We start from the raw sequence: 26,985 nt of genomic DNA on the forward strand, positions 1-26,985 counted from the left end.
TAGATTCCCTATCTTGATAGATGATTACATTTCATAGTAGATCTTTTATCCTGTCAACCATCCTGAATAACATACCAAATTAATTTGGGGGCATAAATGGATGTGCTTTTTAGGAGAATTTGGCTCTATTTTCAGCTGTGAATTATGCATTAGTAAGAATTATTTGGACAGCATTCATCATCATTTCCGAAGTTAATGAAATTCCATTACACTTCAGTACATTTTCACTTTACCCAGTGGTAAATTAATTCCCCTTCCCTCTCTCTTTGTGTCTCTATCTCTCATTCCTCCTTTGCATCGTTTACAGTAGTTACAGATAGGGAAACATGGAGAGGCTTCATAACTAGAATAGGTTAAATAAGGGCCAGGAAAGACAGATGTTACTGATTCTGTCTATGATAATGATGTGCTATGTAACTCAACACCAAGATGAGCAAGGAAGCCTGCTTGTTTTCACAGCTGCCACTGCTGTTTTCCATTGCTCAAGAATTGAGGGCACAATTGTAGCTGGGGGGCTTAGCTGGGCTATAACTTAGAAGCCTGGTCCCTCATCTCCTTGACACACTGCTCACACTTCTGAGGTCTCAGCAGGAGCAGCGATACATACCACCCAGCTATGTTGCAGAGTAGACTGCTTGACTTAGGGAGGCTCCTTAAGCAGATGAGAAAGCCAACAGCTTTGCAAAGTTCAGCTTTTGCCCCATTGAGGAGAAGCAAGCCTGGAGCTCTCCTCAGTGCTGGCTGTTTCTGTTAATTATTGGCCCAGTCCCACCCCGTGTGTCTAGCCCTAGTCATGGCCCAAGCTAATCCTGCTCCCACAGATCTCCTGCCCAGTAGGCAAACAAATCTTCTGTCTAGTTCCCTAGGAACAGACCAAAGTGGATCTTGGAAGCTAATTTGGCCCTGACCCCTCACACGTGGCTCTGTGTGTTTCTAGTCTCTTCTTCCAGCTAATAGTGTAATGGTTAAAAGGGAGTTCTCACTCTGAACACATAGAAAGCAGAGTTTGAGTGCCTTGTACTACTGGGGGAACAATCCAAGTTGTGTGCCAACTTGACCCCTGGTTTCCACAGCATAAAATGGAGATAAATTCTTTTCACCGACATATTACAAAGAGGAAATCAGATAACGTATGGGAAAGTATTGAGCACATGGGCTGAAACTTAGTGAGTAGCAGCTATTACAATTGTTTCTAGCTCATTCTAATGCTGTTTACTGATGTTTTCTGATTCCCTTCTCCCTTTATCTTCTCTTTACAGCTATGTGCAGTCTCCTGCCCACCCTCTGCAAGGTTCAGAGGGGTCTTGGTAGCCATGAAAGTGTGGCTAGCCCTTAAACACTCGTTCTAATACCCCTAGACTTCCCAGTCTCAGCCAGTCTAAGCATGCTATTTGCTTCCTTTCCCATTCCTCCAGTCACATAAGCATGCCCAGACACTTGTGTTTACATGGATTATTTAGAAGTTGGCATTGTGCCTATAGAAAATTTGGGAAGGGTAGGACTTTTTTTACTTTCTTTAACTGTTTTATTCACCCCAGCAGTGAGTCCCATCAGGCACCGTGCTAGGTCAAAACAATTGAGCACCTACTCTATTTCAAGTAAATTTCAGGGCCCCTTATTTGAATAGGCCCCTGTAAGTGCTGGGAGTCACAGAATGTATGAGGTGGATAGGGATACAGATATTAAAGTCACCCCCAAGATGATGCCGGACTTGAGAAGAAGGGGAAAATCTTTTTCAGAGTGTTTAGTGGTTTCATTATACAAGTAATAGGTGACATATTATAAACTTTCTGCCTTCAGGCAGATTTGTAGGGGATTTTTAAGAAAGAAAATTGAACTTTTGAATCCTTCATAGAGGAAAAAGTCTTCCAAATTCCTAAATACCAAAACCATACAAAACACTCTATTTCTATAGCTGAAAAAGAGATCAATCAATTCTGTCAGAGCACTTAGAAATGGCCCCAGTCAAATGGATTGTTTTCTGGTTAATGGTATTTGGCCAAATTAACCAGAATGAAATCAGCCAGATGGCAATCCCATTGATTGTACAAACACTGGTCATGCTGGAGTCCAAAAAAATGGCCTTCCAATGAGCACTTCAGACATGTGATAACAACACAGACTCTTCCTTATATTAATATATAGTAGCCATCACTTTAGATTACTTTTCAGGTTGATTTAGTTGCCCCGTGTATACAACATATGCTTATTCAGACTATTCAATGCTCTTGATTTCAATTAACTCCAGACAAGTCACTCCCAGAGCAAAAGGCAGAGAGTGTAAGCTTATTTGCCTATCTTAACCAAATTGGCAGGTAGTCAGGCAAACACAACCATAACAACATCTGTGTATTAAGCTGCTGAAAGCCCCCAAGGCTGGAGAGTAATGCAAGTCAGGTGGAGATAAGAGAGTACCTTGACTGTTATTTATAGTTGTCAGGGAAATGACAGAACTGGGGAGGTGCCCTACTCTTGCTGAAAGCAGAAGTAATTAATGAGGGAGAGTAATCATGTTGATTACAAAAGGTACAGTAAATCTTATGACCATATGTATCCCCTTATCAGGAGATACTCTCCAGGAGTCACCAATCCTGGGAAACTCAGATGATTGTGACTAATTTGGAGCACAGCAAATTTGTAGGTAACCTTATTAGCTAAAAAGCAGCAAGATATGGTCACTGAATTATCTGGGCACCAGAAGACCAAGTGTTAGTCTTGACTCCACATTGTGTAACCTTAGACAAAATCTTCCTTTCCTCTGCCCTCACTAGGTTCACCTGCAAAAGAAAATGAGTTACACTAAATGGCTACCAAGATGTCTCTCTCTCTCTCTCTCTCTCTCTCTCTCTCTCTCTCTCTCTCTCTCTCCGTTTCCCTCTTTATTATTATTATTGAGATGGAGTCTTGTTCTGTCACTCATACTGAAGTGCAATGGCAAAATCTTGGCTCACTGCAACCTCTGCCTCCCAGGTTCAAGTGATTCTCCTGCCTCAGCCTCCTGAGTAGCTGAGATTACAGGTGCGTGCCACCATGCCCAGCTAATTTTTGTATTTTAGTAGAGACAGGTTTCACCATGTTAGCCAGGATGTTCTTGATCTCCTGACCTCGTGATCCGCCCACCTCGGCCTCCCAAAGTGCTGGGATTACAGGCATGAGCCACCATACCGGCCTGTTTCCCTCATATTCTACAAATTCCTCTCTACTAGGAGGGATCTAAAGAAGTAATCAATTTCTTCGAATTGGAGAAAATGGATATTCTCTTACCAGTAGAAATTGTTCCCAGAAGTATCTAATTTTAATAGAAATAATATCAAATAAACTTCTTTTTTTAGACCAGGCTTTAGGCTAAGATCATGAACTTGTCTTTCTCCAGGATTCTTTATTTTACTCTGGAATGTCTTAGTCACCACACAACACGAGGCCACTACTGTTTTTAGCTACTGGCCCTGTCAGGATCTGCTTCTATAACACTTTTTTTTTTTTTTTTTTTTTTTTGAGATGAAGTCTCATTCTGTTGCCCAGGCTGGAGTGCAGGGGTGCAATCTCAGCTCCCTGCAACCTCCACCTCCTGAGTTCAAGTGATTCTCACTTGGAGATTCTCATGCCTCAGCCTCCCAAGTAGCTGGGTTTACAGGCCCCAGTTTCCACATCCAGCTAATTTTTGTATTTTTTAGTACAGACAGGGTTTCGCCATGTTGGCCAGGCTGGTCTCAAATCCCTGACCTCAAGTGATCCACCCGCCTCAGTCTTCCAAAGTGCTGGGATTACAGGCGTGAGCCACTGCGCCCAGCATACAACACTTTTTGTTAGCCCTTGATGTGAAAAGCTGCATTCTAGACAAGAGACCAAATTATTACACATTTCCATCCTACTTTCCTTGAAAACTTCTCATCAGCAATTTTTGAGAGGTCTGAATACTCTGCATCTTTGCCAGTGTTTCATATAAACAGTTCTGTCTTTGCTTTGTTTTGGTTGCAGCCATCCTAATAGGTATGCAGTGGTATCTCGCTGTGGCTTTAATTTGCATTTCCTGAATGACTAATGATGTTGAGCATCTTTTCATGCGCTTATTTGCCAGCACTATGCCTGGGACATAATAAATGCTCCTTTCCAAGATTTTGGGTGGTTTCTACCCACTTCTTCCCAAATATATAATTTCAACAGGGACCATCTAGAGACAAGGATTTTAAGTAGCAGTTGTGTGCTTGGGGAGAAAGGCATGGGAGAGTGAGAGAGAAGAGAAGATCTCTTGAAACTTCTCACACAGCACACTGTGTAGTGACCGCAGATTTTTGGTGGGAATAATTGTCCTACTTCTAGCTGGGTGCAGTGGCTCATGCCTATAATCCCAGCTACCCAGGAGGCCTACACAGGAGGATTGTTTGAGGCCAGAAGTTTGAGACCAGCCTGGACAACATAGAGAGACTCTGTCTCGGCAAAACAAAACAAAACAAAACCTTAAAAGACTATCTGGGCATGGTGGCACACACCTGTAGTTCCAGCTCCTCTGAAGACTGAAGCAGGAAGATGGCTTGTGCCCAGAAATTTTAGGCTGCAGTGAACTATGATTGCACCACTGCATTCCAGCTTGGGTGACAGAGTGACACCCTGTTTCAAAATATATATTTTTTAAATGCCCTAATTCTAAAAAGTTCTTTTTAGTACTACCTTCTCTGAATTATACATACAAACATACACACACACATGCGTGCACACACACACATGCATGCACAGAGGCAGTTTTTTAAATTATATAATTGTTTTTGAGTGAATCGTACAGGAAAGGCAGATAGCCAGATTCTAGGGGAGCTGTAGCAGGTCACTGAAAAACTGCCCATATGTCCGGCATTATTATAATTTTGATTCATATAAAATGAGATGAGAACATTTACTATCTTTGCAATCTTCCCTTCACACTCTAAAATGAAGTCTCCATCATTTCTCATTTCTTTTGCTGTGTTTTGTTTTGTTTTGTTTTGTTTTGTTTTGTTTTGTAATCACCAGCTTGATTCTTGAAGCCTGGAACTCGATTACAAAGTTGATTTTGACTCACCAAATATTTGCTGGGTACCTAAAACATCCCAAGCACTAGGCTAGACAACATGGGGGAATTTGATGATAAGTAAGACATTCTCTCAACTCTTAGAGGGGAACTTGTGGTCTATGTGCCCCTCAGGCTTGTTTCCAGAAACAGCTGAAAATTCTGCTTCTACTCCAGACTTAGTACATGGAGTCTAGGCATGAGGCAAATCCTCCATTTTTTAAAAAAAGACCTTTTCTCCTTTGATGACCCTCCAAACACAAAGTTTCCTTTAGTCTCCAACTCACTTCCTCTTTTGAAACGACATTCTCAGCTTGTGTTCAACTATTTCCTATTGATATTTTCTAAATGCCCTGTTTATCATTCTCTGCCTTAAGAAAAACCATAGAGTAATAACATAAAACATTATACTTGATTTAGCATATATTCTTTGCCTGAGGAACCAAAAAAAAATATATATATATATATATCAAAAGAGGGATGAGAAGTCCAGGCACAGTGGCTCACGCCTGCAATCCTAGCACTTTGGGAGGCCAAAGTGGGTGGATTACTTGAGGCCAGGAGTTCAAGACCAGCCTGGGCAACATTGTGAAACTCCATCTCTACTAAAATTTAAAAAATAAATAAATAACCGGGTGTGGTTGTACATGCCTATAACCCCAGCTACTTGGGAGGCAGGAGAATTGCCTGAACCCAGGAGTCGGAGGTTGCAGTGATCTGTGATCGCGCCGCTGTACTCCAGTCTGGGCGATAGAGTGAGACTTTATCTCAAATAAATAAAAAGGGAGCAAGGTGAGAGCAAGAGTAAAATCGTTGTCATGCATATTCTGTCCATATTACATAGACAGATATAGAACAGATGATAGATGAATAAATACATACATACATAAAACACATAGATTCTTGTTTAAGGAATCTCTTCATTTAAACTGGTAATTCAATGGGAGAAAGAGGGGATTGTATTTGACAAACACTAGAAGGAAGTCAGTTTATTTCTATGAATAATTCTGTGCATGCTTGTTTATTACTGGAGAGAATTTTGTGTGTGAGAGAGGAAGGTTTGAATTACTTAACTACACAGTCAATTCTTAATTATCCATGTTAACAGACATAAGCAATTGTTCTGATAATCTGAAACAACAGATAATCAAAAATTCTTCCCCTTAATTAGTTACCTATCCTCCTACTGTTTCTCTCCCCCTCTACCCCCACCCAGCAAACAATTTTCTGTACATTAGGGAAATTGTTTTTCAGAGGTAATCTCTCCCCCTACAGGCAACTAGCTGACCAAGCTGATGATCAGTTCCCTGAGGAAAGGCTGTAATCCTGGAATGCCTATGCATTAATTTACAACAAAGTCTAGGGATGGCAAGGAGGGAATGTCTTCCTGGAGATAGAAATATACATGTCCACTAGAGTATACATTCACTTCCTGCTTCCTGGTATTAGTGCATCTTGGAAGCCAAACCTTCAGGGAAGAGGCAGTAAAGGGCAGCGATTAAGAGCTGAGAAGGTCAGGGAGAACTATGTGACCTTGGGCAAACTGCTTTCCAAGCCTCAACTTACTCAGCTATAAAATAGGGGCCATAATAATTATGACTTCATTGGTCTATTGTCAGTTATATGAGATAATGACTGGAAAGCTCCTAACACAGTGAAAGCCCCTGGTGATATCAACTATTATTATCATCCTTGTTGTTATTCCTAAGGTTGTTGACAGTGCAAAGAATCATTCCAGGTTGGGCACGGTGGCTCAAGCCTGTAATCCCAGTACTTTGGCAGGCCGAGGGAGGCAGATCACTTGAGGCCAAGAGTTCAAGACTAGCCTGGCCAGGATGGTGAAACCCCATCTCTACTAAAAATATTTTTTTTTAAATTAGCTGGGTGTGGTATCATGTGTGTGTAATCCTAGCTACTGGCAAGGCTGAGGCATGAGCCTCTTGCTTGAATGCAGGAGGCAGAGGAGGTTGAAGTGAGCCGGTGACAGAGCCAGACTCTGTCTCAAAAGAAAAAAAAATAATAAAAGAATCATTCCAATAATGTGGGCCATCCAAACTAGGAGCTATGAGTTTGCTGCAAATTATTATTAATAATAAAAAGCTTTTGATTTTTAAAAATACATTCTAGCAGATTCAAGTTATCCTGCAATAAGCTTTGTTTTTCATCTCACTTCTGATATTCTTTCCTGATAGCAGAGGAAACAGTAAGATTAGGTCTGGTACACTGGGAGCCCTGGGTACTCCCTCATGGGTGGGAATGTATCTCATGAAGATTGAGATCTGTTGACTCTGGGGTCTTTATGCTCAGCCTGGCCTCTATGAGTCCTGATGAGTGATTACTTACTTCATCCCAGTAGAGAGCATCTTCTAGTGCCTGAAGCTCTCCCTCAGCTTCAGTTTCTCCACATTTCCTGCCAGACCATCCATCCCTACTTCTTCGCTTCCTTTACATATGTTCATATCGTTGATGATATCTCCTCATCTTGCTCCAGACTGAAGGTGGTTTTGCAAATGTCTAATCTCATCCATTCTGGGTGGATTTGATCAGACCAGGTTTCAGAGTTCTGAAACCAGCCTTCCTGTCAGTATTGCCTACGTAAACTATCTTTGTGACCATGGTCAAATACGTGTTCTTCCATGTTATGACCCAGGCTGCCCTAGAAATTCACTGATGATGGTTCCTTCCTGCTCAGACTTAGGGTTCTGGGATTCCAGCTGGGAGAGGGAGAGGATCAGTAGGAAAGGACACAGTGTAAGCAGATGTTTGGAGGAAACCAAAGACTTCCTACTTAACACTTACAGACCTCCTTCTTAATCACTTCTACTTAACACTGCCCAGAGTAGCTCTTCTCCTGATCCCATTTTTCTCAAAGGAAAAGATATCGGCTTGCAGGTACTGAAGTGAACATTGCAATGTTAACGTATTAGTGAAATCTCATAAGTTATTAACATTTGGTCAACTGGATGATTTCTGGTCTTTTTCCCTGGGCCTCCACAGGACCTGACCTTGCACGATCGCCATCTTCCTTTTACCCGCTAGGTGGCAGCAACGCTCAGCTTTGTCAAATAGGAAAAAGGGTCCTTATTGTCATTTCTGTGATGATCTCTGTCATCTGTATGTTTGATTTGGGAGCACCTCGATACTTTGTGTTTCTATTTTTATTTCTATGAACACCTAAAGTTGAATTCCAGTTACAAGTAATCACAAATAACTGTACAGATTTCAGAAAAAGGAATCAAATGTAAAGCCAGGACACAACCAGCACAGTAACTGATGAATGGATGATGAAATAGAATTGGAATGACTTGCCCAAAGTCATACAGGTAGTTAGTGGCAGAGCAAGAACTAGAACTCTCAACTCTCAAACCCAATCTCTTGCCCATTTTTTCTTTTGGGTGGTAAATACACCCAATAGTTTCATGGAGGAACTATGGACCCTGGGGCAGATTTGTTAACCTCTCTGGTCCTCAAGCTCCTCATCTGTAATATGGGGACAATGATAGTAGCTATCTCACAGAATTCTGCCAGAATTAAATGAGACCTTGCCGGCAAGGGGCAGGGAGGCACGTCATACTCAGGCAGGTGTGTCACACACAGGGATGGGCAGCACACACTGGGACGCCTGATGGCATTTTGGACCACAGCTTCCTTTGAGAGAGTCTCATACAACACACTCAGTACACAATTTGCCTTCTTTTTTCTATATACAGGACAGTGCATGCATTTTTAACACACACATTTAAGCTAGATTCCCAAAATAAGAAATGCCAAGGGGGGACTGATATCCAATGAGAGGATGTCCAAGGCCTCTTTCAATCTTAGCAGTCTCTGAATGTAGTGTGTCTAACTCCAGGTTTCTCCCATAGCAGGGGAAGTGGGAGAGAGAGTGTTTCCTTCAGTTGCTACCACACTGCATCAATAACCCACCTACAACAAAGACCTGAGGTAGAATAATTGGCTTGCCCTGGTTATTCTCTGAGTATTCTCTGACACTCTCTGAGTACCACACCGAGTACTCTGACTCCCTTTAAGATATACACAAGACCATCATGAACAGAAACATCAATGCAAGTGAGTCTCATACAGGTAAACATTGCATTTGCAAATATCATAGTGTAACCACAATCAGAGACCTACTTCTCAGAAATCATTCTCTTTTTTTTGGAGAAAGCGTCTTACTCGGGGGCCCAGGCTGGAGTACAGTGGCACCATCTTGGCTTACTTCAACCTCTGCCTCCCGGGTTCAAATGATCCTCCTGCCTCAGCCTCCCAAGTAGCTGAGACTACAGGTGTGTGCCACCAGGCCAAGCTAATTTTCATATTTTTAGTAGAGATGGGGTTTTGCCGTGTTGGCCAGGCTGTCCTTGAATTCCAGACATCAAATGATCTGATCACCTCAGCCTCTTAAGGTGCTGGGATTACAGGTGTGAGCCACCAGTCCCAGCCATCAGAAATTATTCTTAGGACTGAGTATCTCCAGAAAGCCTAGGACTGAGCCAGGTTACGTGGCTGGTAGAGTCCTATAGAATCACTGTAGCTAAATCAAATCCAACTGATCTTAATACCTTGCAGTTACAAAGTGCCTATGTTATTTGTGCAATGTTTTTTCAGTCTTTACAAGGCACTTTGCAAGTTTTTAAAATCTCATATGATCCTTAAAACAACACTGGAGTTAGTGTGGGAGGCTGTAAGTCACCATCTCATAAATGAGGAGAATATCAGAGGCAAAACAAGATCAAGTACAAAGGCCTTCAAATCAGACAGACTTGAGTTCATATCATAGCTCTGGTACTTCCTAGCTATGTGACTCTGAGCAAGTTAAATGATCTTTCTAAGCCTCAGTTTCCTCCTCCGCAAAAAGGGGATAATAGAGTTCACGCCAGTGGTTGTTCTGAGGATTAAATAAGATAGTACATGGAGACAAAGGGCTTCAATATTTTTAAAGATCATTTATTATTATTAAATCATTGACAACTTGTGACAGAAGTCAGGCTAGACACCCCAAATCCAGTGGGGTAAATGTTCAAATTCAAGTATATGGATTCACAGATCCAGAGTCAGACTTTTCTAGCTTAAAAAATAGGACAGGCTTTTCTTATTACCTGATCTTTCATACCAAAAATCACCTTTTTGGCCATGAATTTGTGAATCTCCAACATTTGAATTGGAGAAGTACTTTTCATGTTCCCACTTCCATGTGTGTGGCTTTTGTGAGATTTTGCCTAGTATTGATGCAAAAGCTGTTTGTCCTGTTGCGCAACAGCATGGCCATTTCTGCTCCAAGATTCTGCGCAGAAAGAGGAAATTAGTAAAAGGCCAGAAAGGCCAGGCACGGTGGCTCATGCCTGTAATCCTAACAGTTGGGAGGCCGAGGCAGGTAGATCACCTGAGGTCAGGAGTTCAAGACCAGCCTGGCCAACATGGTAAAACCCCATCTCTACTAAAACTATAAATATTAGCTGGCATGGTGGAGCATGCCTGTAATCCCAGCTATGTGGGAGGCTGAGGCATGATCCTCTCAGTTGAACCTGGGAGGCAGAGGCTGCAGTGACCCAAGATCATACCACTATGCTCCAGCCTGGGTGACAGAGCAAGACTTTGCAAAAAAAAAAAGGAGAAGAAGGAGGGGGAGAGAGAGAGAGAGAGAGAGAGAGAGAGAGAGAGAGAGAGAGAGAAAGGAAAGAAGGAAGGAAAGAAAGGCAGGCCAGGAAAGCAGTAACAGTACAGAAGACTGGGTGGAGTGAGCAGGGGTAGGGAAGGAAATTTCAGCCAAGAATTCTCAAGTTCCTTTTCTAAGCCTGAAGAGATGAGTTAAACCACTTTTTTTTTTTCTTCCGAGAATATAGTCTCGACGGGGTGCAGTGGCTCAGGCCTATAATCTCAGACTTTAGGAGACTGAATCAGAGGAATCGCTTGAGGCCAGGAGTTCAAGGCCGCAGTGAGCTATGATTGAGCCACTGCACCTCCAGCCTGGGCAACAGAGTGAGACCCTGTCTTTTAAAAATAAAAAATAATATTGCCTCCCCATCACTGATGACACACAGACACACTGAACTGGTGGCATTTCTCTGGAGAGCAACTTGGTTGGAAAGCTCTGCATACCTCTGCCCCCATTGCTGAGACCACATTCCAAAGAAACAATCCCCAAAGGAATGAGGGGGTGGAGGGTGAAACACTGCGTAAGGTCATTCCAAGCCCACCTATTTATAATGGTGAAAAACTCGAAACAATCCAAATGTTCAATAATGGTAGACTGTCTAAAAGAATATAGTCTATGGACCAAATGGAATGCTGTTTAGGCATTAAAGTGGTAAGTATGCGGGCTGTGCTAAGTGAAAAAGGCAGATCACAATGTGATATGGACATAAACATTACAACTATGTAAACCTAAAATATGTGGACATTAATATAAAGAAAAGAGACCAGGATGGTGACTCATGCACTTTGGGAGAATGAGGCGGGCAGATAACCTGAGGTCAGGAGTTCCAAACCAACCTGGCCAACATGTCAAAACCTCCATCTCTATTAAAAATACAAAAATTAGCCGGGTGTGGTGGCAGGCGCCTGTAATCCCAGCTACTCTGGAGGCTGAGGCAGGAGAATCACTTGAACCCAGGAGACAGAGCTTGAAGTGAGCTGAGATTGTGCCACTATACTCCAGCCTGGGCAACAAGAGAAAGACTCTGTCTCAAAAAAAAAAAAAAAAAAAAAAAATATATATATATATATATACACACACACACACACACACACACACACACACACACACACATACATACACATATATATGTAAAGGAAAGAAAACGTGTGTAGAGTGTGTAGTGTAGAGAACAAGCTACTGTGTGTGCCACCTTATAAACATTATCTCATTTAATCCTCACACCATCTAATCATTTTGTTCAATTTTTTATTTCTGAGACAAGGTCTTACTCTGTCACCCAGGCTGGAGTTCAGTGATCTTGGCTCAATGCAACCTCCATCTACCAGGCCTAAGCAGTTCTCCTGCCTCAGCCTTCAAGGAGCTGTAACTACCGGGCATGCGCCACGTGCCTGGCTAATTTTTGTATTTTTGTATTTTTTGTAGAGACTCGGTTTCACCATGTTACCCAGGCTGGTCTCGAACTCCTGAGCTCTGGTGATCCACCACCTCAGCCTCCTAAAGTGCTAGGATTACAGGCGTGAGCCACCCTGCCGGGCCCATTTTGTTCATTTTTTTTCTTTTTTTTTTTTAAACAGTCTTCCTTTGTCACCTTGGCTGGAGTGCAGTGGCACGATCTCAGCTCATTGCAACCTATGCCTCCCAGGTTTAAGCGATTCTCCTGCCTCAGCTTCTCGAGTAGCTGGGATTACAGGGCACACCACCACACCCAGCTAAATAAATTATTTTGTATTTTTAGTAGCAATGGTGTTTCCCCATGTTGGCCAGACTGGTCTCGAAATCCTGACCTTAAGTGATCCACCTGCCTCAGCCTCCCAAAGAGCTGGGATTACAGGCTTGAGCCACAGTAGTGCCTGGCCACCATTTTGTTCATTTCTATACACACACACACACACCACACACACACACACACACAAAAGCCCTGCTGGGATTATAATTTGCATTGTGAAAAATGGGACTTTAAAATGAGTGGCTCTGGCTGGGCATGGTAGAATCCTTCTCCGGCAGGAGAATCGCTTGAACCCGGGAGGCAGAGGTTGCAGTGAGCTGAGATCATGTCACTGAATTCCAGCCTGGGTGACAGAGCAAGACTCCATCTCAAAAAAACGAAATAAATAAAATAAAATGAGTAGCTCTCCCCTTTACAAGATGTGTGACTTTGGACACTAAATTGCTTCCTTCATAAAATGAGGAAGAAGCTGATTAAATGTTAAATCTGAGTGTCTTTGAGCTATCAAATGTGTCATAACTTTAGTTTTTATGTCTCTGTTGTTCCTGAGAATCACAGTTCAAAAATGCCTACCATGAAGTGAGTGTCCATTAACATGTTTTGAAAGGTATGGTGCAAGTCTGGGTGCAGTGGCTCATGCCTGTAATCCCAGCGCTTTGGGAAGCCGAGGTGGGTGGATCACCTGAGGTGAGGAGTTTCAGACCAGGCTGGCCAGCATGGTGAAACCCCATCTCTACTAAAAACACAAAAAATTAGCTGGGCGTGGTGGCAGGTGCCTGTAATCCCAGCTACTCAAGAGGCTGAGGCACTAGAATCACTTAAACCCAGGAGGTGGAGGTTGCAATGAACCGAGATCGTGCCATTATTGCACTCCAGCCTAGGCGACAAGACCAAAACTCCATCTCAAAAAAAAAAAGGAAAGTATAGTGCAAAATGCCACCAAAAGATATCTGACTTTCCTATATTAAAGAAAAGAGATTAAAATGTTTTCTATATTGAAAAAGAAAAAGAAAAATATAACTGGCTTTCCCATATTAAAGCAATACACAGTTCAAAATATTCTATTAATGTCATTCATAGTTCCATAAATTTTGGTTACCAGAATAAAAGTGCTTTCCTTCTACCATACACAGAGAATTGGCAGAGATGGAGATGGGGGTGGAATAACATATCCAGAAAGAATTAGAAACTATGCACAGACAGTTTAAGTGAAAACTGGAAATTCTGGCTTGAACCGCATTGTTTTCAACTAGCATTCAAATAACTTTGTCATCTAGGAGACGCTATTTCCCCCAACCACAAGCTGTCCTTCTGAAGTGGAGGAAGGAGGAGTATGTTAGGCCACATGATCGGGGTTAACCCCTCCTGAACCTGACGCTCTTCAAGGCCCACTTGCCTCCCTCTTTGCCGTAAACTGCTGAGACTGTGGTCTTCTGGCTTGGATTGTCATTAGATGCTGCTTCAGTTTTTGCCTTACTCTTTTTTTTTTTTTTTTTTAGACACAGTCTTGCTCTGTTGTCCAGGCTGGAGTGCAGTGGCACCATCTGGGCTCACTGCAACCTCTGCCTCCCAGGTTCAAGTGACTCTCCTCCGTCAGCCTCCAGAGTAGCTGGGATTACAGACATGTTCCACAGCACCCGGCTAATTTTTGTATTTTTGATAGAAACGGGGCTTCACCATGTTGGCCAGGCTGGTCTCAAACTACTAGCCTCAAGAAATCTGCCTGCCTCGACCTCCCAAAGTACTGGGATTACAGGCGTGAGCCACCACGCCCAGCCTGCCTTACTCCTGATAGAGGTTCTCTCATTCCTGCAAGGTCACTATTCCAGTAAGGCTGTTTCCACTTGTGAGAAATGAGAGGAGAGTTCAATCATCGTAGTGGCTGCAGTCTGTTGAGACTATGTTTGTCCCTGCCTTCTGGCTTCTCCCATCGGGAGACAAGCTTGGGAGAGGGGTGGGTGGGTCTGCGACTGGACAACGTTTCACCAGCACCTCAAGGGAACAGACGCTACCTTGTCTTCTTCCGAAACAGGCCTTCCCCTCCCCAACAGCTGAGGGAAGTAGGGGAAGGGGCAGCACAGGAACACAAAGGGAACTGACATTCTGTGACGCTCCAGCATTCTGCTCTTTAAAAAGACTTTGAGTGATGCTCTGGTTTCTCTTCATAACAAATAAATTTTTCACCTTTTACTAAAGATTTTCGTGGAGAGGAACAATTACGAGTTTATAACCAAATTTTTTGATGTCCTGCTTAGGCAGGGCTAAGAAAAAAAAAAAAAAAAAGACTTTAAGTGGCTGGGTGCAGTGGCTTACGCCTGTAATCCCAACACTTTGGGAGGCTTAGGCGGGAGTATCATGAGGTCAGGAGTTCAAAACCAGCCTGACCAACATGGTGAAATCCCGCCTTTACTAAAAATACAAAAATTAGCTGGGCATGGTGGTGCACACCTGTAATCCCAGCTACTAAGGAGGCCGAGGCAGGAGAATCTCTTGAACCTGGGAGGTGGAGGTTGCAGTGAGCCATCTCATCACTGCAATCCAGCCTGGGCGACAGAGTGAAACTCCGTCTCAAAAAAAAAAAAAAAAAAAAAAAGGGGAATGCTGGGAAGATGGCCGCCTAAGAACAGCTCAGGACTTCAGCTCCCAGTGAAAGTGCAGAGGGTGAGTGGACGCCGCATTTCCAGACGAACTCTTATTGCCCACAGGCCAGGAGATACCCAGGCAGAGGGGTCGCCAGCATCGCAGTCCCAGCCAGTGCCGCTGTTTTGGCCCCCGCGGGGCTGATTCCGCCCGCGCGGCTGCTGTGACCACGCCCTGTTGCTGCGGTTCTCCGGACAAAAGCCACTGGTCTGGGAGCCCTCTTAGCTGGCGAGCAGAGCCCTGAGACGGCAGAGTTGCCCATTCATCTGAAACAGCGAGTCAGGCCAGGAGATTCCTAGGCAAAAAATCCGCCAGGAGCCGGCGGCACAGTTCGAGCCGACTCCGTGAGTCGCAGCACGGGAGATCCCGGCGCCTTTTCAGCAGGCGACCGGAATGCGGGGTCCTTCAACTTAAAAGAAAAGACTCTGAGTCAGGGAGCCAGGTGATCAGGCTCAGTTGGTCCCACCCCTCCACCCCCAACAACAACGAAAACAAAAACAGCAATTGGAAATCCTCTGGGTTGAGCCCTCCAAACCAAGCACAGCTGAACCGGGACGGTCCGGCTCCGTGGGGGAGGGGCTTCCACCATTACTGAGACTCTCCACCTCTACGGAGGCAGGCTGCCATTGCCGAGGCAACCCGCCGTTGCCGAGGCAACCTGCCACAACAGAGAGAGTCCTCCATAACAGAGGCCGGGCCACCGTTGCCGAGACAGTTCTAACTACGCCCATATAAAAAAAACTACAGGGAAGAGCTCAGGGCAGCTGGGCGGAGCCCACAGCAGCTCAGCAAAGCCCCTGCGGGCAGGCAGTGGCTAGGCGTGCTACTAGCTGGGCGGGTCAGACCTGAAGAAAAATCAGAAAAGGCAGTAGTGCAACAGAAACTCATAAAGCTCCAACTCCCTGGGACAGAGACAGACAACAGGTGGATAAACCCACAAAAATGGGAAGAAACCAGCGCAAAAAGGATGAAAACTCCCGAAACCAGAACACCTCTCCTCCTAAAAGGGATCACAACTCCTCACCAGCAAGGGAACCAGACCGGATGGAGAAGGATGGTGATGAAATGACAGAATCAGACTTCAGAAGGTGGGTGGTAAGAAACTACAATGAGCTAAAAGAACATGTTCTAACCCAACGCAAAGAAAATAGGAACCTTGAAAAAAGATTGGATGAACTGCTGACGAGAATGGACAGCATAGAGAGGAGTATAAGTGAATTGATGGAGCTGAAAAACGCAACTCGAGAACTTCGTGAAGCATGCACAAGCTTCAACAGCCGAATTGACCAAGCAGAAGAAAGGATATCAGAGGTCGAAGATCAACTCAATGAAATAAAAAGAGAAGGCAAGAACAGAGAAAAAAGCACAAAAAGGAATGAACAAAATCTTCAAGAAATGTGGGACTATGTGAAAAGACCTAATCTACGTCTGATAGGTGTACCTGAATGTGATGAAGAGAATGAATCCAAGCTGGAAAATACTCTTCAGGATTTTATCCAGGAAAACTTCCCCAACCTAGCAAGGCAGACCAATATTCAAATCCAGGACATACAGAGAACACCACAAAGATATTCCTCAAGAAGAGCAACCCCAAGGCACATAATCGTCAGATTCACCAGGGTTGAAATGAAAGAGAAAATGCTAAGGGCAGCCAGAGAGAAAGGTCGGGTTACCCACAAAGGGAAGCCCATTAGACTCACAGCAGATCTCTCAGCAGAAACCCTACAAGCCAGAAGAGATTGGGGGCCAATATTCAACATCCTTAAAGAAAAGAACTTTCAACCCAGAATCTCCTATCCAGACAAACTAAGCTTCATAAGTGAAGGAAAAATAAAATCCTTTGTGAACAAGCAAGCATTCAGATTTCATCACCACCAAACCTGCTCTACAAGAACTCCTGAAAGAGGCTCTACACATATAAAGGAACAACCAGTACCAGCCACTCCAAAAACACACCAAATGGTAAAAGAGCATCAACACAATCAAGAATCTGCATCAACTAACCAACAAAACAGCCAGGTAGCATCAAAATGACAGTATCAAATTCACACATAACAATACTATCCCTAAATGTCAATGGACTAAATGCCCCAATCAAAAGACACAGACTGGCAAATTGGATAAAAAGCCAAAACCCATCAGTGTGCTGTATCCAGGAAACCCATCTTACATGCAAGGATACACAAAGGCTCAAAATAAAGGGATGGAGGAAGATCTACCAAGCAAATGGAGAGCAAAAAAAGGCAGGAGTTGCAATTCTCATCTCTGATAAAATAGACTTTAAAGCAACAAAGATCAAAAGAGACAAAGAAGGACATTACATAATGGTAAAAGGATCACTGCAACAAGAAGAGCTAACGATCCTAAATATATACGCACCCAATACAGGAGCACCCAGATACATAAGGCAAGTTCTTAATGACTTACAAAGAGACTTAGACTCCCACACAATAATAGTGGGAGACTTTAACACCCCATTGTCAATATTAGACAGATCATCCAGACAGAAAATCAACAAGGATATCCAGGACCTGAATACAGACCTGGAACAAGCAAACCTAATAGACATTTACAGAACTCTCCACCCCAAATACACAGAATATACATTCTTCTCAGCACCACATCACACCTACTCTAAAATTGACCACATAATTGGCAATAAATCACTCCTCAGCAAATGCAAAAGAACAGAAATCATAACAAACAGTCTCTCAGACCACAGTGCAATCGAGTTAGAACTCAGAATGCAGAAACTAACACAGAACCGCACAGCTTCATGGAAACTGAACAACTTGCTCTTGAATGTTGACTGGATAAACAATGAAATGAAGGCAGAAATAAAGATGTTCTTCGAAACCAATGAGAACGAAGACACAACATACCAGAATCTCTGGGACACATTTAAAGCAGTCTCTAGAGGAAAATATATAGCAATGAGTGCCCACATGAGAAGAAAGGAGAGATCTAAAATTGACACCCTATCATCAAAATTGAAAGAGCTAGAGGAGCAAGATCAAAAAAACTCAAAACCTAGCAGAAGACAGGAAATAACTAAGATCAGAGCAGAACTGAAGGAAATAGAGACACAAAAAACTCTTCAAAAAATCAATAAATCCAGGAGCTGGTTCTTTGAAAAGATCAACAAAATAGACAGACCACTAGCCAGATTAATAAAAAAGAAAAGAGAGAATAACCAAATTGATGCAATAAAAAACGATAAAGGGGATATCACCACAGATTCCACAGAAATCCAAACCATCATCAGAGATTATTACAAACAACTCTATGCACATAAACTAGTAAACCTGGAAGAAATGGATAAATTCCTGGACACCTGCATCCTCCCAAGCCTAAACCTGGAAGAAGCCGAAACCCTGAATAGACCAATAACATGGTCTGAAGTCGAGGCAGCAATAAAGAGCCTACCACCCAAAAAAAGCCCAGGTCCAGATGGGTTCACAGCTGAATTCTACCAGACATACAAAGAGGAGCTGATACCATTCCTTCTGAAACTATTCCAGACAATCCAAAAAGAGGGAATTCTTCCCAAATCATTTTACGAGACAAACATCATCCTGATACCAAAACCCGGCAGAGACTCAACAAGAAATGAAAATTTCAGGCCAATATCCATGATGAACATAGATGCAAAAATCTTCAATAAAATACTGGCAAACCGATTGCAACAGCATATCAAAAAGCTCATCCACCATGATCAAGTAGGATTCATCCCGGGGATGCAAGGCTGGTTCAACATACGCAAGTCCATAAACGTAATTCACTACATAAACAGAACCAAAGACAAAAACCACATGATTATCTCAATTGATGCAGAGAAGGCTTTTGACAAAATTCAACAACCCTTTATGCTAAAAACCCTCAATAAACTAGGTATTGACGGAACGTATCTCAAAACAATAAAAGCTATTTACGACAAACCAACAGCCAATATCATACTGAATGGGCAAAAACTGGAAGCATTCCCTTTGAAATCTGGCACTAGACAAGGATGCCCTCTCTCACCACTCCTATTCAATATAGTACTGGAAGTTCTAGCCAGAGCAATCAGGCAAGAAAAAGAAATAAAGGGTATCCAAATTGGAAAGGAGGAAATCAAATTGTCTCTATTTGCAGATGACATGATTGTATATCTGGAAGACCCCATCATCTCAGCCCAAAATCTCCTGAAACTGATAAACAACTTCAGCAAAGTCTCAGGATACAAAATCAACGTGCAAAAATCACAAGCATTCCTATACACCAGTAATAGACTTCAAGAGAGCCAAATCAAGAACGAACTGCCATTCACAATTGCTACAAAGAGAATAAAGTACCTAGGAATACAACTAACAAGGAACGTAAAGGACCTCTTCAAGGAGAACTACAAGCCATTGCTCAACGAAATAAGAGAGGATACAAACAGATGGAGAAACATTCCATGTTCATGGTTAGGAAGAATCAACATCATGAAAATGGCCATACTGCCCAAAGTAATTTACAGATTCAACGCTATTCCCATCAAGCTACCAATGACCTTCTTCACGGAACTGGAAAAAAAAGACCTTAAACTTCATATGGAACCAAAAGAGAGCCCGCATAGCCAAGTCAATTCTAAGCAAAAAGAACAAAGCAGGAGGCATCACACTACCGGACTTCAAACTATACTACAAGGCTACAGTAATCAAAACAGCATGGTACTGGTACCAAAACAGAGATATAGACCAATGGAACAGAACAGAGGTCTCAGAGGAAATACAACATACCCACAACCATCTGATCTTCGACAAACCTGACAAAAACAAGCAATGGGGAAAGGACTCCCTGTTTAATAAATGGTGTTTGGAAAACTGGTTAGCCATGTGCAGAAAGCAGAAACAGGACCCCTTCCTGACACCTTACACCAAAATTAACTCCAGATGGATTAAAGACTTAAACATCAGACCTAATACCATAAAAACCTTACAAGAAAATCTAGGCAAAACCATTCAGGACATAGGCATAGGCAAGGACTTCATGACCAAAATGCCAAAAGCAATGGCAACAAAAGCCAAAATAGACAAATGGGACCTAATCAAACTCCACAGCTTCTGCACGGCAAAAGAAACAGTCAGTAGAGTGAATCGGCAACCAACAGAATGGGAAAAAATTTTTGCAGCCTACCCATCTGACAAGGGGCTGATATCCAGAATTTACAAAGAACTAAAGCAGATCTACAAGAAAAAAACAAACAAGCCTATTCAAAAATGGGCGAAGGATATGAACAGATACTTTACAAAAGAAGACATACAGGAGGCCAACAAACATATGAAAAAATGCTCATCATCACTGGTCATCAGAGAAATGCAAATCAAAACCACATTGAGATACCATCTCACACCAATTAGAATGGCGATCATTAAAAAATCTGGAAACAACAGATGCTGGAGAGGATGTGGAGAAATAGGAACACTTTTACACTGTTGGTGGGAATGTAAATTAATTCAACCATTGTGGAAGACAGTGTGGCGATTCCTCAAGGACCTAAAAATAGAAATCCCATTTGACCCAGCAATCCCATTACTGGGTATATATCCAAAGGATTATAAATCATTCTACTACAAGGACACGTGCACACGAATGTTCATTGCAGCACTGTTTACAATAGCAAAGACCTGGAACCAACCCAAATGCCCAACGATGATAGACTGGATAGGGAAAATGTGGTACATATACACCATGGAATATTACGCAGCCATCAAAAACGATGAGTTCACGTCCTTTGTAGGGACATGGATGAACCTGGAAACCATCATTCTCAGCAAACTGACACAAGAGCAGAAAATCAAACACCATATATTCTCACTCATAGGCGGGTGTTGAACAATGAGAACACATGGACACAGGGAGGGGAGCACTACACACTGGGGTCCGTTGGGGGGAAATGGGGGAGGGGCGGGGGTGGGGAGGTGGGAAGAGATAGCATGGGGAGAAATGACAGATACAGGTGAGGGGACGGAAGGCAGCAAACCACACTGCCATGTGTGTACCTATGCAACAATCTTGCATGTTCTTCACATGTACCCCAAAACCTAAAATGCAATAAAAAAAAAAAAAGACTTTGAGTATATGAATGAGTACTGTGTTTATTTCTCCCCAAACAAGCATCTTTGTTAGGTAGTTACACGCAATTATTATTCTTGACCTAAAAAACTTGAAACTGCAAATCCCTCTGCCAGCATTTGGGTTGCAAAATGTTTTGGTTTCTTGGCCTTCTGTCTTTAGTCTCTAAATCACCTGGTGAAACATCCTCAGCCCTCTGTTCACAAATGAGGACATTTAAGGTAAAGGCGAGGGAACAAGGAAGAAAAGGCTTTCTAGTAACTTTTGAGTCGGGACAGGATTAGGAAGCATGGAATTATCTATTTTAGTCTGAGCTATGTGGTATATATGTTATTATCATTTTTAATAGTAACAGCATTTAGGCCAGGTACAGTGGCTCACGCCTATAATCCCAGCACTTTGTGGGCCGAGGCAGGTGGATTACAAGGTCAGGAGATCGAGACCATCCTGGCTAACATGGTGAAACCCCATCTCTACTAAAAATACAAAAAAAAAAAAAAGAATTAGTCTGGTATGGTGGTACGTGCCTGTAGTCCCAGCTACTCAGGAGGCTGAGGCAGGAAAATCACTTGAACCTGGGAGGTGGAGGTTGCAGTGAGCTGAAATCACTCCACTGTACTCCAGCATGGGCGACAGAGCAAGACTTTGTTTCTAAAGAAAAAAAAAGAAAACAAAACAAAACAAATACTAACAGCATTTGAGGGGATAATTCTACTAACTTCATAGCATTTTGGTTTTTTTTGAGACAGGGTCTCACTCTGTCCCCGAGGCTGGAGTGATGCACTGGTGCGACCATGCTTCATTACAGCCTAGACCTCCTGGGCTCAAGCTATTCTCCTGACTCATTTTTTTAATTTTTTGTAGAGATGAGGTCTCACTGTGTTGCCCAGGCTGGCCTCAAACTCCTAGGCTCAAGGCATCTGCTGGTTTTAGCCTCCCAAAGTACTGGGATTACAGGCGTGAGCCACTGCGCCCGGTCTCATAGCATTATTGTCAGGAATAAGTGAGGCTGTGATGCAAATAAAGTGTATGACTCAGTGTCTGGCCCATAGTATATGCCTCTAAACTATTAGCTACTATTGTTGTTACCAGTCATTTTTTATTGAGCCTGTACTGTACATTGGGCACTGTATCTGATCTTTTATATCAACTGATTTGAGTATCAATGGAACAGTTATAAGCAATTGTCATTATGCTCATTTTACTGATGAGAAAACTGAGACTCAAGGTCACAAAGTCCTTAGGTGGCAGAACTGGGACCCAGGACCAGATGTGTTCAGTTCCAAAACCCACGTGCTCCTCACTGTACTGCAGTGGATAAAGGACACTTTCAGGGGCTTCGCAAGTTAGCCAGTTTCTCTCCTTAATAGTCTGTTACTAAACTATGAATCCTTATATAATGGCAGCATTTCTCCCTGAACCAATTTTCTTCAAATGTCATTTCCTCCATCTGTAAACACACTGAACACATTCCTGACTCACATTTGAACAAAGTCATTTCACATCTCAGATTTTCTTTTCCCTGCAGTCAGCCCTACGGCAATTGCGCAGGCCCAGGGCCAAATTCCAGCTCAGAGTGGAGGATGTGTGAATACCATAGGCTAAGAAAATAGCATGAGACCAACTAACAGAGAGCCCCCAAGTCCTGTCTTACCCTGCTATTTCCCAGCAGGCTGTGGATTAAGATATAAATGAGACATATGGAGATGGTAAAAAGCATATGTTGGGCATGCTGTGGCCTGTGTTCCTGTCAAGCACACACACTGGGTCATTTCTAATCATGAAAACACCACCAAGCAGGCTACCCAAATATTTCTACAGAACCAAAATTGAAGTCAGTGCTTTATTTCTCACTTTCCTTCTTACATCAGCCTTTTCTGCAGTGTCCCAGAATTGGGTGCACACACCCCTCCTCCGTCCCCAAAAAAGGAGAGAGAAAGAAAAGAACTGGTTAGTTCTAAAAAAATGAAACAGTTCCTCCTGGGTATGTTTCAGTTGAATTAATTATCCCCAGGCATAATAAAAAATGTCATCATGATCAATAGCAAAACTTATCGAACATAAACCTTCTACACAGTATTGTAGAAGGGCATTGTGGTAAAATGCCATCAAGCATCCCTGCTGCACCTCCCTGTCGGTGATGTGTCCCCCATGTCCCTGTGTTGTGATGTGCTTCCCTGTCTTAAGCTCTGAGGACAACATGTATTAAGAACTCACCATTCAAGAAACAGCCATTTCTTCCATGAAGCCGCTCTGGTACACTAGAGCTTGGCCATTTCCTCCATTCCCATCTTCACTCCCAGATTGAGACGGCAATTTGATGTGGCTGCTCGTTTGGCCCTTGGCACAGGCTCCCCGGCACCATTTTTAGTGGCCCTGTCTTCCTCTGACTCCTCAGCTCTGGAGTCAGATTATCCTGAATTTGAATCATGTCTCGGTGAGGTGGGGGAAGAGCAAAGATCAAAGCAGAGGTCCTTGTGGGCTCAGGAGATGTCGTGGTTTCGCTGGTGCAGGAAAGAGTTCCTGGGAGGAAGTAGTAAGGAATGAGTCTGGAACAGCAGGTAGGGGCCAATTCACAGGAACCTTTACAAAAAGAACAAGTTGTTAAACAGTACATCTTTGAAAACTGCAACATCTCCATTTAATTCCTCCTATCCCCTTTTCCGTTTCATTGGGAGGATATAGGCCAAATTCCAGCTGGATTACATAATGATTCCCAGCATTGGATGAGCAATTCTCACTTTTTTTTCCTCCCAAAAGATTGTTTAGGCAGCCTTTCACGTGTGTGTAGAGGAAAGAACATTCATTAGATAGGGTATCAGGAGACCTTGGTTCTAGCCACGGGAAGTTGAGTCAACACCTCTCTCTGAGCCTCAGAGGAAGGTAAAAGGACTAAAGTAGGTGACCTTGACAGTTGTTCTAGCTCTGACATCCTTGATATGTTCTCAACAATAACACCTGGAAACTAAAGAAAAGCAAAATCTAAGGGTATGTGTCTTTCATGAGAGCAGAGGAATATGGTATATTTACCCATTGGCTTCAGGGATAACCTGCACTTTTTCACTTCTCCGCATTTACCTCAAGTCTCTTCCTGAACATGCTCCTTGTGGGCCTTGAAGTGTTGGCTGTTGGGTTAAGCTGAGCCTTAGAACTTTTGCTCTGTTTTTGCTGAGTCTTTCACCTGACCTGCATGCAAAGATGTTGGGAACCCATTGGCAAAACTTGCATCAGCTCTTGGCTGCCCATACGTGCATGCCGATAAACCCACGTGCCCTGGAGATTGTGAACACAGGTCCCTTTATACTCTCAGGCCCTTTTTCTCCCAAAGTACACATTCTTTAAATAAGGTTGTGAGCTGGCCATGAAAACAACAATGAGGTTTACAGTGCAGGCTTTCAGCTACACAACTGTATCAGCCCATTGACAACTGAGTTTTGCAAAGAGACATTCTCTCAAGAAGAGCCAGAACAAGGACAGATTTTTAACCATTGAAAATGGTTCAGCTTGAGTCGCAAAATGTTGGCTTTCGAACACCATGTAGCCCCAGATAGCACTTGATGATTAATGAAGTACAATACCTAAATATGGATGAGATAGATTCCTCCCATCCACAGAGCTTCCAAATGTCTAGATCAACACTCAAAGCAACAAACCATTCTCTCTGCCATGGAAACATCCGAGTTTGCAGCATTAAAAACTGGGGGCTGAGTGCAGTGGATGAGGGGACATGGTCTAATCTGAATCTGACTAATTTTCCCTGGGAAACATCTCTCTCTCAGTTTATAGAAGAGTTTCTTCTGCATCTCACTTCCTTCCTGTGTGTGATCTGGAGGTTTTTAAGCCTCCCTCATTCATCTAGCTAGCTTATTTTAAAATGTAGTTGGCTTTGTGTGTGTACTGTCCTTTATGGGGAAATCGATAGAAAATCATGCCTGCAGTGCATTGTATCATTCTCTGTCACAGGACATTGCGATACAAAATGCCATCAGGCATCATTGCTGTACTCTCTATAGGTGACATACATGACCACCCCCACCTGTCTGTATTGTGATGCGCTTCCCTGCCTTGTCATGCTCGCTGGTAATGTCATGGTGATACCTTGGCTTTCAATGTACCCCAGGGCAAAGCATCTGCCTGCTCTGAGTATTGTGTGTGTGTGTGTCTGTGTGTGTGTGTGTGTGTGTGTGTGTGTGTATACATATAAAGTATCCACAATGTATGTACACAATACTAGATCTGTATTAGAATCTCTAATACTTCCCATTATCAAAGTGTAATAGTATTAAATATTCAGCTGTAACTGACATCACATAAGACATTATTCAGTATACTTTCTTAGAAATGGATGTCATACAAATAATAACACATATAGAATCAGAAACTCTGGGAATGGGGCCCAGAAATCTATGTTAACTCCTCTTTTCTTCTCATGTTTTCCCATCCGGATTTTTTTATCAATTTTTAGCTCTATTAGAAATTCCAAAATGTCTTTAAAGGGCATCCCTTGATACTTTCTGCTTTTTGGCATCCTCTGCAACTTCCCTTATATTGCAGGCCTGTATTTGGAATGAGGAGGCACAGCCCATGTTTGCTGTACTTTATTTGACGTCAAGAAAATAAATGAGGACATTTTCTTGCCCTTTAATAATTTTAAGTCTAGACCTTTTCAAGACTGGGGTGGCCATCCAAAATATTTTCATTTCTTCCTCCTTAAGTACCCAGGGGGCTTCTAGTACTCCCTTTCATTTATTCAATAAATATTATTTACAGGATAAACAGCATAATAAATGTGGCACATCTTCTTTTACACACGTATTTTGAAATCAGTCCCAAATACTCAGCATTTATTGACTCTTCTGAGCCTTTCCAGAGGAAGCCTGTTTAAGAGGAGTCATATCAATCTCCATTTCAAGACATACATTAAACACCCATTTTCTTTTTATTTAATCTGTGTAACTTTAAGGAGGAAAAGTGCAGTTTTATTTTTTGGATATATTGTGTAGTGGTGAAGTGTCTGGGCTTTTATTGTAACCATCACCTAAACACCCATTTTCAATGCTTTCTTCTTCAATAGTTTCAGTCGATTTCATTAGAGGCTTAAGAGGCAGCTGTACCAACACTCAAGTTAGGAGATGTAGTTGTGGGAGACCTTACCAATTGGAAAGTGCATCTTTCAAAAGTCCCAGTAGCCAGAGTGTGAGGATTGGCTCAAGGAAGAAGTGGAAGACGAGGGTGAGGAATTAAGAGTGTACGAGGGCTTGTCAACTGGAAATTGGGAGGAGCCAGGTGTGGTGACTCACACCTGCAATCCCAGAAACTCGGGAGGCCAAGGCAGGTAGATCATTTGAGGTTAGGAGTTTGAGATCAGCCTGGGCAACATGGTGAAACCCAGTCTCTACGAAAAATACAAAAAAAAAAAAAAAAAAAAAAAAAATCAGCTGGGTGTGGTGGCCCACGCCTGTAGTCCCAGCTACTCAGGAGGCTGAGGCAGGACAATCACTTGAACTCAGGAGGCGGAGGTTGCAGTGAGCCATGATCACACCACTGCACTCCAGACTGGGCAATAGAGTGACACTCTGTCTCAGAAAATAAAGGAAAAAGAAATTTGGAGGCCCAGTGGAAGGAGGATGAGCTCTACAGTCAGATATATGTGGGCTTGAATCCACTCTGCGACTTCCTAGCTACACGGCAGGCTAGCTAACCTCCCTGGGCCTGCTTCCTCATCTGTAAAATGAGGATGGGAATAGAAGTGAGCTCATAAAGTTGTGGTGAAGATTACATGAAATAATCCATGTCAATGCTTTCACACTGGGCCTC

The 26,985-nt window shown here is 42.9% G+C and overlaps 1 protein-coding gene and 1 non-coding gene across 2 annotated transcripts in view; one reads left to right on the top strand and one right to left on the bottom strand.

Moving 5' to 3' along the window:
* ADGRG4 (adhesion G protein-coupled receptor G4) overlaps positions 1–26,985 on the bottom strand; it is a 164,238-nt gene that overhangs the window by 130,973 nt on the left and 6,280 nt on the right. The window contains exon 2 of the mRNA XM_074391684.1: positions 23,386–23,751. The gene's annotated coding sequence lies outside the window, so the exon portion shown is untranslated. The remainder of the gene's footprint in view (positions 1–23,385; positions 23,752–26,985) is intronic.
* Positions 14,576–14,692, top strand: LOC120362002 (U5 spliceosomal RNA). The gene has a single exon (XR_005578009.1). It is a non-coding gene; the product is annotated as a U5 spliceosomal RNA (small nuclear RNA).

This window comes from Saimiri boliviensis, chromosome X, assembly GCF_048565385.1.
Source record: "Saimiri boliviensis isolate mSaiBol1 chromosome X, mSaiBol1.pri, whole genome shotgun sequence".
Classification (NCBI taxonomy): Eukaryota; Metazoa; Chordata; class Mammalia; order Primates; family Cebidae; genus Saimiri; species Saimiri boliviensis.